Source organism: Cucurbita pepo, chromosome 16, assembly GCF_057944985.1.
Source record: "Cucurbita pepo subsp. pepo isolate OVF chromosome 16, ASM5794498v1, whole genome shotgun sequence".
In the NCBI taxonomy this organism is placed as follows: Eukaryota; Viridiplantae; Streptophyta; class Magnoliopsida; order Cucurbitales; family Cucurbitaceae; genus Cucurbita; species Cucurbita pepo.
In genome coordinates, this window is record NC_141813.1 from 5920890 (window position 1) to 5932852 (window position 11963).

The window sequence follows — 11963 nt, forward strand, 5'->3', positions numbered from 1 at the left end:
AGGAATTGATACGGACCACTAAAACGTGAACCGAAACGTGCAACACGAAAAATAATATTTATTTATTTTTAAATTTATCATAAAAAATTATAGACCACATGTTTCATTTATATATATATATATACATTATTTTAAATAAATATTAAAAATATTTTAAATTCATTTTTATTATATATATATATATATATATATATTATAACATATTTAAATGTAATACTATAAAAAAATGTTAATGAAAACTGTGAGTAACATTTTAAAAATAATTAAAAGTTTTATAAATCTAAATGAAATTGAAATGATTTTGTAATTCAAATAATTATCTCTATGAAAACTAAATGAAATCATTATAATTTCTTTCCATTTAAAAGTAATAACTCGTTTTCATAAATAAAATTTTCCATTTAAAAGTAATAACTCGTTTTCATAAATAAAATTATTATAATTTTTTTTTTCATTTAAAAGTAACAACTAGTTTTCATGTAAATGAAATTTTTATAATTTCTTGCCATTTAAAAGGTAACCAAAAACTTTTATAAGTGTAATTGAAATGATTTTATAATTTAAAAGTAATGGAAAACTTTTATAAATGTAACTGAAAACTCCACCTTGTTACTCTACCAAATTTATAAATGTCATACTTCGATTGGTCTATGATGTCAATTTTGCCGCTAGTCTATGATGTCAATTTTGTCACCACATCATCAATTTTTACACCATATCATCACGTCAGGTATCTTGTTTTGAATTTGATTGGTCCATGGTGTCAATTTTGCCACCACATCATCACGTCAGGTATTTGTTTTGACTGGAACTTCTTCGTTTTATCTCTAATTTGAGTGAACCAAAAAAGACGTTGAAATCGTTGTTTCCAACCTTACACTGTGGACAAAAATACTGAGAATTGTTAATAATTGAAGGTAGGTTTGTTATCATCAAAAGATTAAGGAAAAAAAGCCAACAGATAATAGGTCGATTATACCTATAGGGTAGTTTTAAGGGTGACAACGAGACTATTTTTTTTTAGTTAAAAATTAGAATTATAACAATCTGCCTAAAACCCTCGGACTAATTTTGCTTCATTTCTAAATGCAGGCAGACAAAGTATAAAAATGAAAACATGTAAATTGTAAATTCGAACATTTCAAAGAAATAAATAAGTTTTGATGGTTCCAATGCTAACCCAAAAACAATCAAACCAAATTTATTTCAAACATAGAAAACTTCATGTCTCCATCTTGTAAGGCCAATAAACCAAAGGGCCTAATATAGTAGAGAAATAAAAAAAAATGTTACCCTCATCTGTGTTGTGCTGTGCCATAAGTGATCAATGGATGTTGACTTTGACCAATTCCTACTATTTTTTTTTTCTATATTTTGAAACTATTTTAAGCACTCTTCTCTTGTACTCCTTATAATTTCTACCTTTTAAGGTTGTAAATATTTGTGCACGGGTGACTATTATGATTACATGTCAACCGAGTCAAGTGGAAATAAATTTTGAAGATGAAATTAAAGTATTAATTTTGATGTCATCTTTACCTGAGTTTTGGGATATTGTTATTAATGAGATTCAATCTAATGCCATTAGTAATTCACAATGATAATATTCAAAATACTTGACAAAAAAGAATGGTCAACATAAGATATTTGAAACAAATAAATATTTTTGTCCTCTATGATATATCAAATCACGCATTTGAAATTCCTTAATAATAAACCTGAAGTCTTACATCTTTTATAGAGAAAAGTTCCTCGAATAGAAGTCTTATTAGATACTTCTAAGCATTTAGAGATCAACTAGAAACAAAGCTAAACATTCTAAAAAAAATTAGGGGTTAAACTTTTAAGTTAAGGTAATATAAGAAACTTATGATTTTTATATTATCAAGAGTTTAATTGAGCTAGGTCGATTCAATCTAGTGGACCCAAGAATTGAACCAAATCAAACAACCTAGTTAGCAACATGATTTAGTGGAAGCATTTTCATGCAAAGTAGAAGCAACAATGGAGGGTTTGAAATAATATAGTTTTCACCCCTTGTTTCTCGAGTGAATAATGAAATAATATAGTTTTCATGTTAAGTTTTGCACGGAAGAAAGAAAGACTGGGATGTAAAGTATTATTTCAATTTGTTTGTAATATACAACAATATATAAATTAACTATAAGAAATATATAAAATTACATGTTCTCCAAGAGCTTCAATCAACATTGAAGGGATACTTCTGCAACCACTCTAAAGGTGCTCAAGATCACAACGAGTTAGATAAAACAGCTCTAGAACTTTGAATCCAATAACTTGAGTTTGACTCGTGATAGGATCTCTCTTCTTGTGGAATCTGCATAAAATAGGAAAACCATTCCAAAATAAATTTTTATAGGGGATTCTATGGTGTAGTGGTTAGCACTTTGGACTTTGAATCCAACGACCTAGATTCAACTCCTAGTAGGACCTTTATGAAATGACCTTGATGCGAAAACACAGAATAAGGAAGGACAACACAAGACATTTTAAAACAAAAGGGTGTTACCTAGCATTCGATGCGAAAACACAAATTTTCTTGAGGCATAAGGTGTAACTTTCTTGAGTTATTTCGAACTTGCTCCGCTTCATGCCTTCCAATGCCTTCCAAGGCTTCATGAATATGACCTCCGTAATCATTTGAACCCATAATAACTAGCTTGAGTTTTAGGTTCCGAACTTGCTCCAACCAACTTGAATTGAATTTATTCTCATGTCATATAAAATAGACCTTACAGAAAATAGTTGGTAATTTGGAGCATGTCTAAGCCTTGAGCTAGGATATGACTTCTTGTTTGATTTTTAGGAACTAAACCTTAGAGGTTGTCATGTCATGCATCGTATTTTAACCATGAAAACTCTTCCGAAGTAACTCTTAATTTTCTCCCCATGAGTGCATAGGTGGCGTTGTCATAATCGTGGCATCCTGCTAGCAAATCGTGGTGCAGGGAATCTCATTTAGGTGAGGGAGATAATAAGTTCATCATGGAATCCTGCTCATGGTACATATACCATAGCATCCCACCTAAAGAGAAATAGGGGCCTCGCGGTACACTTCGTGAAGTGAGATAATGGTTACTTCAGGCATGGATCCTAGCAACTTCTTAAGCATGATGTTTGCATTAACCTAGGTGTTTTCTTGGATTCTTGGTGATCCTAGGTTTATGCATAACGTCTTGGGTCAAGCTTGGAACTTATAAGTTCTTAGGAATAGCCCAGCATTATATTGTGCACGTAGTATCTATTACAGACCAAGGGTACATCTGGGGAATCTATTATTTAAGGGATACCACTTTAGTTATCCTAGGAGGTAAAGTTATATGGATCGTGATGAGCATTTTCTCCCATAACTTGGTTTCGCTAACTACAGTTTTCTAATAACTCCCAAACTTCATTACCTTATATAACCTCTCGGGATAAGGATTCATACAACATTTCATAAAATAAGATCTACTGAGAAAACCCGAGAAAAGGTCAAATTTTGAGTTGACTTGGACAGTTCAGTTGAACTGGCCGTATCATCGTTTTCTTCCTCTGAATAGGAAGAAGATGCGCATTTTTCGCGTCGCCGCCATCTGAAACTCGGCCTGTACAGCCATATTACAGCGTTTCTCTCCTCGATTTCTTCGTGAAACTTAAAGATGGATGTTACAAGAAAGGGCGAGGGATTTATTTGATAACTTCTCGTGGATCGTAGCCTAAGATATTCGCTACCAAAGTTCATCCAAAATCTGATTTATCGCTTGAGATAAAACAAAGGATTTCTTATTGGGTAGCCGATTCTAGGGGTTTCAAGGCCTTATTTCTTCATTGAACCTCTTCCATATCCTATCTTCAGGCTAAAGGAATTGGTTTGGAGGAACGTCTTTGAGTGTAGGACCTTAATTTCCAGAAATCGTTCTCGGTATGCAACTCACTCGAAACGCCAGATTTTCGATCATGTGGGTAGCTTATTCTACGACGTTTCAGCTCTCGATTCCTTCATCAAGTTTACTCAACTTCTTCCTCTGAAGCTAGAGGAATCCTTAATGGAAGGAAAAGAGATCGTAGATAGGAATTTTGACTCTTATCCCCAATTTAATTTCGAAACCTATTTCCTTCAATTTGGCACGCTCTCGAGGTTATTTTTCTTCGTGGTCTTCTATGGAAGCATTCCTTGGAGGTGCAGAAACTGATTGGAATCATTCTTGCTTGATGAATCATCATGTATCCTCGAATTGGATTTTCAAGTTTTTCTTGAAGTTCTTCAATGGCTGATTGAATTGGGGGAATGGTTTCTAGGCATTTTCAGCACTCTATTCCTTCATAGAACTTGTGGGTAATCTTGTTGAGAAACGGTAGGAATAAGTTTGAAGAGAAATGGTGGAGGATTGCTCTCGAATTTGGAAGAAATCTGAGAGTAGGAGACCCATAATCTAAACGTTTATTGTCTTCGATTGGGGGATCGACCTTTCTCGATTCTTATTTCGTATTGTTGCTCCTACTTAAGACTTTATAGGAGGAGCTTAAACCGACATTGAGAGCTCCAGAATTTCGTTATTTAGAGATCGAACTTTCTGGATAATTTTTTGGAGATATCAACTCCGATCATAGCCTTACCGACCTTGGCTTTGAACACTAGTCATTGGATGTGATGATCCGTGCGTGATCGTTCTAGATCATATCAAATTTTTTAGGAGATCCGACGATTGAGATTTGAGTTCGAAAGATTTTGCTCGGATGGTCACGGTAGATGCTCTTATTCTAATTAGAGTGGCATTTCTGTAATTATCCATTCTTCCAGGAGTATTTTGGTAATTTGCCACTTTCCGAATATTTTATTATTATTTTTCTCGAAAAATCCATAATTTTTCTACAAATTTCTCATCGCTTTTTTATCATTTTTCCCTTTTTTTTGAATCTTGAGATTCCTTCTAGATAAGGAATTACAAATCCGGAAAGATTCTTGATAATTGATAAAATGACTTTTTTGCCCTTTTGATTTACTTTTTCCTTTCTAATCCTTTTCAAAAGGCCTTTAACTCCTTGAAATCACTTGTTAGGGTACACGAGTGACTTGACTAAGTCCTTTGTTCTTGCTCAATCCTTTAATTTTTTTCCTTTCTATCCTTTGGGTCTTTCATGAGTGGCTTATTCTTATGGGAGATAATTTCCTTCATTTTTGGGGTGTTACATATACATACTCGTTACAACCACAAAATAAGAAGCAGACTCAAAAGAAGAACAAAAAATACTAGATTAAAAACATAGCTTAGTCCATGGCCCACACTCCAAAGTCCGCTCTCATCCACGACCAACTCTTAGTTACTTGAAAAAAAATGATAAACATGGAGTGAGTAAAACTTAGTAAGTAGCCTACTAGTAGGTTCTTAATCACGATTTTAAGCTAGGATATTATTTCTTGTTATGTTTTGAGGATCTTATACTGATTTTGAAAACCTTCCCCTAAAATAACCTTCAATTTTCTCCCCATCTATCTTTTTTTAAACACTTTTGAAAGTTAAAGAGTAGTTTTGAAGTTTTTTTTTTTTTTTTTTGAAAATTCAACGGTATTTTTTTTATAATAATTATGATTATATTTTTTATAGAGAAATTGCAAAGTTCAATGGTATTTTTTATTAATTTGGATTATAATTTAAAAAAAAAATACAAATTTTTGTTGATTAAGTTAATATTAATTTCGTATTCTTTTTAATTAATGTATCATTGTCATATCGGTGTCCTAGTTTTTTAAGAATGACATGTTACCATATCTATTTGGTATCATATTTATTTCTAGTATCTATATCTCTTTTTTTTTTTTTTTTTTTTTTTTTTTTTTTTTTTTTTTTTTTTTTTTTTGTGACCCTGAGATATTTTGCTTTTATAAATAGATATCTTCACGAAAATAAGTTTAATTTATGTTGAGATGGAGAATAAAAATTGACGTTGATACTTGGGACTTTGATTCCTCTTAGTGTGAAGCTTGCATCTTGCAATTACTTGGGTAGAGAATGTGTTTCACTTAAATTTCACTCAAGAGAAAATAATCAAATAACGAACCATATTTTTAGATATAATTTAAGATTACCTATTTAATAAAACTCCATCCAAACTTCTACTCATAAATTTAATTATTATTTGTATACAATTGTTAATATGTAAGAAAATACACGTACAAAATGTTTATACTATTGGTAATACATTAGTCTTGGTTGTTTGACTAAAACAATGCAACCATTGTCCAAACTAAAGAATTTGATTCGAAGCTATTTCCTAATAGAGGGAGGCTCAATTAGACTTTGTTGTAAGATTCGACCATATCAATTTGAATAGCGTTCTCCAACTATAAATATTGAACTCCAAAGTATTCACGAGCAAAGTAAGTTTGTTGAAACTATCTATAAACGTGTTCCAAAGTGAGTCGTGGAGAAGATTTGCCTTAAAATCTAGTTCCAATTAAGGATGTCAATGATGAAGAAGTGCAAGCTGTTGGAAGGTTTGCCGTGGAAAATTTCAGAGGTGGTAGATATAATTTAATTTACAAGCGTGTGGTGAATGGTCTTTTCAGTCCCATATAGGCTTTGACCCCAAATTTTATATTATTGTGATAGAAGCTATAAATGACAATAACATTCATTGGTCAGATATTGCAATTGTGAAGAAGTTCCGTCATATGCATCGGACGCTACCGCCATCCTATAAGCTCTTATCTTTTGTGGAATTCTTCAAATTCCCTCTCCATAAGTAGCAGTATAACTACTAGATTGCTTTTTTTACTTACAATAAGTCCTCTCTCTATATGTGCTTCTCGGACATTACTCTCTTTTATCTATAAAAATGGCATAGCCATAATGATATAATAATCCTTATATAAGTATCTTTCATAGCCATAATGATATAATAATCCTTATATAAGTATCTTTCCTCTCTCTATATGTGCTCGTGGGACATTACTCTCTTTTATCTATAAAAATGGCATAGCCATAATGATATAAATCCTTATATAAGTATCTTTTCTTTTTCTCTCGTACCCACCTTATACATAACATTTTAAATTAACTCATACTTAAAAATATAATTTCTCTCTTTTGGAGATGCGGGGTATCAATCCCCGTACCTCTCGCATGCTAAGCGAGCACTCTACCATCTGAGCTACATCCCCACAATCATTGCATCACAAAACCCTAAATTTCCCGTCATCAATAATAGTGAAAATGAAGAAATATTGCTACCCAACATGTCATGAATAAGGAAAAAGAAATAATATATTTTTAATAATAGATAATCTTATTTCTGGAGATGCGGGGTATCGATCCCCGTACCTCTCGCATGCAAAGCGAGCGCTCTACCATCTGAGCTACATCCCCTTGATTTTTACATCATAAAACCTTAAATGTCCCATCATCAATAATAGTGAAAATAAAAAAATATCAAAATATTAACAAATAGTTTGGTTTGGTGATGCGAGGCATCAATAATTGTGAAAATGAAAAAAATATAATAACAAATTAAATACTTTCTTTTGGAGATGCGGGTTATCAATCCCCGTACAACTCGCATGCAAAGCGAGCGCTCTACCATCTAAGCTACATCTCCACAATTTTTACTTCACAAAACCCTAAACTTCTCATCATGAATAATAGTGAAAATGAAAAAATATCGCTACTCATTATGTCATAAATAAGGAAATATTGAATAGAAATAAAATAGTAATAACGAATAGTTTCTTTTGGAGATGCGAGGTATCGATCCCCGTATCTCTCACATGCTACATTCCCATGATTTTACATAAAAAAACTCAAAACTTCCCGTCATCAATGATATTGAAAATGAAAAACTATCCCCGCTCATTATGTCGTAAGTAAGGAAAAATTTAAAAGAACTAATTTATTTAGTAATCGTTTCCTTTGTTGATGCATGGTATCGATACCAGTACTTCTCACATTTGATGCAAACACTCTACCATCTAAGCTATATCCTCAAAATTCTTATGTCACAAAATCTTAAACATCTCGTCATCAATAATAAGGAAAATAAAAAAAAATACACTATTCATTATGTCATAAATAAGGAAAAATTGAATAGAAATAAAATAGTAATAACGAATAGTTTCTTTTGGAGATATGGGGTATCGATCCTATCCCCATACCTCTCGCATGCTAAGCAAGCAATCTACCATCTAAGCTACATTCCCACAATACTTATATCAGAAAACCCTAAATGTCCCGTCATCAATTCTAGTGAAAATGAAAAAATATCTCCGCTAATTATGTCATAAATAAGGAAAGGTTGAATAGAAGTAAAATATTAATAACAAATAGTTTCTTTTGGAGATGGGGACATCCCCACAATTCTTGCATCATAAAACCCTCAATTTTCCATCATAAGCTACATCCCCACAATTCTTGCATCGTAAAACCCTAAATTTCCCATCATTAATAATAGTGAAAATATAGAAAATCTAGAGATGCAGGGTATCAATCCCCATAACTCTCACATGCAAAGCGAGTGCTCTACCATCTAAGCTATATCCCCACAATTCTTATGTCACAAAGTCCTAAACATCTCGTCATCTGAAAATGAAAAACTATCCCGGCTCATTATGTCCTAAATAAGAAAAAATTGAAAAGAAATAATATATTTAGTAATCGATTCAATTGGAGATGCAAGGTATTGATCCCCGTACTTTCCACGATAATTTCAAAGCAAATAGAGAGTTATGATAAGTTAAGGTTAGATCAACTTTGAGTTCAAAGCAACAAGAACCAAAGACTGGTGCGAAAATTCTATGGACTAGTCGAAGTTATCCACAAGATAAGGAAGACATCATTTAGGATCCAATTGCTCCTATGGATACAGACTAACCCTGTTGTCCACGTAAGTAACTTGAAATGTTATTATTCCGACCAAGAAAACATCAAGTAAAAGCAGGTCGTATGACGTCATGCAAAGAAGAAATTGTTTCAAGCGAAGAAAGTAGGAAAGACACCAACAGAGAAGACTTGAAGAGTTAACAAACTGTGAAGTGATTTTCAATAGCTCCTAGTAGGTTGGAAAAGACTCCTCAATATTGAGATCAGCTAGAAGCGCATCGCGAGACCTAAAGTCAGCCTCATCCTACAACGTTGAGTTTATGAAGAGCCGGTTGATAGAGATATTGACAAATTGTGTAAGGGCAGATGTCGCGGTCATGATTGGCCAAGGCATGTTGCCTGTGGCTGCATGTTAAATGTCTCAGCTATTCCTGTAAACGATTTGTGGTTCATGGTGGCATGCTCATTCCAAACACGTTTTACTTGCTTTCATCTTAGATAGGGCTTTACTATTATTGTTGTGCCAATACGGGGTGTATGATTAGTCCACAAAATCATATCTAAACCCATCAGGACTAAAATGTCCCAAAATGTACTATAGGAAAACGTGACCAGTTGTTGTTTCTTCACTTTTAGCTTATAACATTGCTTTATTTGAAATTGTTTTGAATGTATTTCCTCGCTCACGTTTTCTAAAATATTTCTTCTAAACGTGATTCGAGCATACACTGCTATTGTTCGTTTAGTCTAAATTTTGCATGGTTGACTTGTTCATTGGATTAGAACAAATGTCACATAATCATTGTCTCACTACTGCAAGAGTGCGATTGTGACACTTGTCTTCCGTTCAGTTGTGGGCCGCATCTTCTGACTAGTTACGTGAGTTTGGCCTGGAGCATACGTGTAGGTTGAAAAAGAAATTGTTGGATGCGGACTGCGAATAAGGGTTGGGCCACGGAAGGTTTTTTTTTTACCACATATGGACTTTGGGCTAGTGAGTCTTAAATTTGGGTTCGTTTGAAAATTTTGGGTTCATTTTTTAGTTCAAACGAACCCAAATTAAACCTACTAGTTCTTTCTTCCTTGCACGACTCACTCCTATTCTCTGTTCTGCCTCTTCTAGCTTTGTGAAACTTCTTTAAAGGCCAATTTTCTCCGATTATTTGGGAGCATCTTCCTTAAAAGGATTGTGACCACAGATTAAAAGGATTGTGACCACAGATGACCTATGTAGAAAATTTGTACCCCCTTTCCTAAAACCTTTAGCGGACAACATACCCAAAACAGATACGCTGACTAGACTGCACTACACCTCGTCTCACCCCCCCTCCCCCGGAGCATATGGATCCACCCAATCGATTAACATTCAAACCAAACTCGCCCATCCTTTTTGGCAAAGGGACGCGAGAACCAATCTGAGTAATCTACAGTGGGGAGACCCCTTAAAGCAACAAGCGAGAATGGCTAGATTGAAAGTAGGGTTAAAGAAAAGGCGAGTATGAAAAGACATATCGCATAACTGTCCCTGTAAGCAGCTTCATTCTTTCTTGATCTATGAACCGACTTTATGAAAAAAATCAGTCTTTCGGCTGAAAGTGTGACTTTTGGGTATGGATAAGCAGGACCTCTTGGTTCGGGAGAAACCGGAGATGTTGGCTAAGAAAGCTAAGCAGGCAAGTACAGGACGGACAAAATGCACATAGAAATTGATTGACATGATCCCTCTCCCTCTCTCTTTGGCTAGTTGGCTAGTTGCAAAATAAGCGGGAAAGCATACCAGGTAGGGAAAGAAAGGCTGCTCGATCTCCTGTAAGGCCAACCCTCAACGGCGAGCTCACCAGGCAATGCTATAAGTCCGATAGAAGTCCAAGGTTTAATCTACTACGGACCAGGAAACTCTTGGAGGAGCTAACGTGAAATGAGAAATACATTCGATTACGGCAACTAATAGATAGTGAACTTTTTGGTAGACACTAAATGATCCCTTGGCTCGAGAAAGAAAAGGAAAAGGTAGTCGTACTCCTACCTTTTCCGTCGGACGATAGGAAAGTTTGAGCTGAAAGATTTAATCACACCTGATAAGAAAGGCGGGCTTAGCAGGTTTCTCCAAACGTATAAACAAAAAGAAGAAGCAACCAGTCCTAAAGAGGATACCGATACGCATACATTCTCGCATGGAAGAACATAGCTGAACCGGATCAAGGGTCCTAACCTAGTCCGACTGACCTTCTTTGGTTGGCCCCCGCCCCTTGTAACAAGGTCAACGTGTACGTGCTTTTTCCTTTCGTTTAGCGAGATAGCTTACCAGCTCTTTCGGCTCATAGCAGTAGTATGAAAAGTGGAATCCTCATCATGAGTCGAGTCCGCATTGCCATACGAATCGACATCGGCCAAACCAAGAGCTCCTATTTTTTCTTTAACGCAAGCGGATCTAACAGTTTCGATAAAACCAACATCTTTTAAAGATGGAGTCGCTCTACCTTGATCACAGTGGACATATGCAGCTCCCGCTTTACCTTTGTCTACCGTGAAAAGGAAAGTTCCCTCACGATAGGCCCTCCCAGCTCCCGAACGTCTTTCTATCAATCGAGAGAGGTATAGAATAATACAACAAACCAACAAGACAAGAATGGACTCATAAGATGGGCGGTCAGGGAAGCGATTTCATTTGTGTTATCCGCCAAGGAAATGATTAAGGAATTCTCTATACACGGCTGAGAGATGACCGTATTGTTGCACATCCTGAATAAAGTACCGCAGGCAAGCGATGCTTTTTAAAATGAAAGCTTGTAGAACTCAGATTCACTTTTTCTTCGATTCGTAAACTTCGGATCTGATCTTCCTTTCGTCTCCGGGTGACTGAGAGAGAGTTTAGGCCTGGCGTGCATCTGATTCGGTCAACAATAAGGTACAAAGCGGATTGATTAAATGGGCTTGAAGTTTCATTATCGTTAGGTCGAAGATCTCTACTAGGTTTAGTGCACTTTGGTTATTGGGAATGTGACCGTAATCGAATGTCTTTTTCATTCGACATTCTCTCTTACCAAGCACTCATACTTGCCAGGGTTGAGGAGACAGTCCTTGAGCTAATTGGGTTTCGAGATTGTGTATACGTGAAAAGAGCTCGCTTTCGACTTTCTCCTTGGC

At 34.9% G+C, this 11963-nt stretch overlaps 2 non-coding genes across 2 annotated transcripts; both read right to left on the minus strand.

The window, feature by feature from the left end:
• Positions 1-7092: 7092 nt before the first annotated feature.
• Positions 7093-7165, minus strand: TRNAA-AGC (transfer RNA alanine (anticodon AGC)). The gene has a single exon. It is a non-coding gene; the product is annotated as a tRNA-Ala (tRNA).
• Positions 7166-7297: 132 nt separating this feature from the next.
• TRNAA-UGC (transfer RNA alanine (anticodon UGC)) lies at positions 7298-7370 on the minus strand. The gene has a single exon. It is a non-coding gene; the product is annotated as a tRNA-Ala (tRNA).
• Between the last annotated feature and the right edge of the window lie 4593 nt (positions 7371-11963).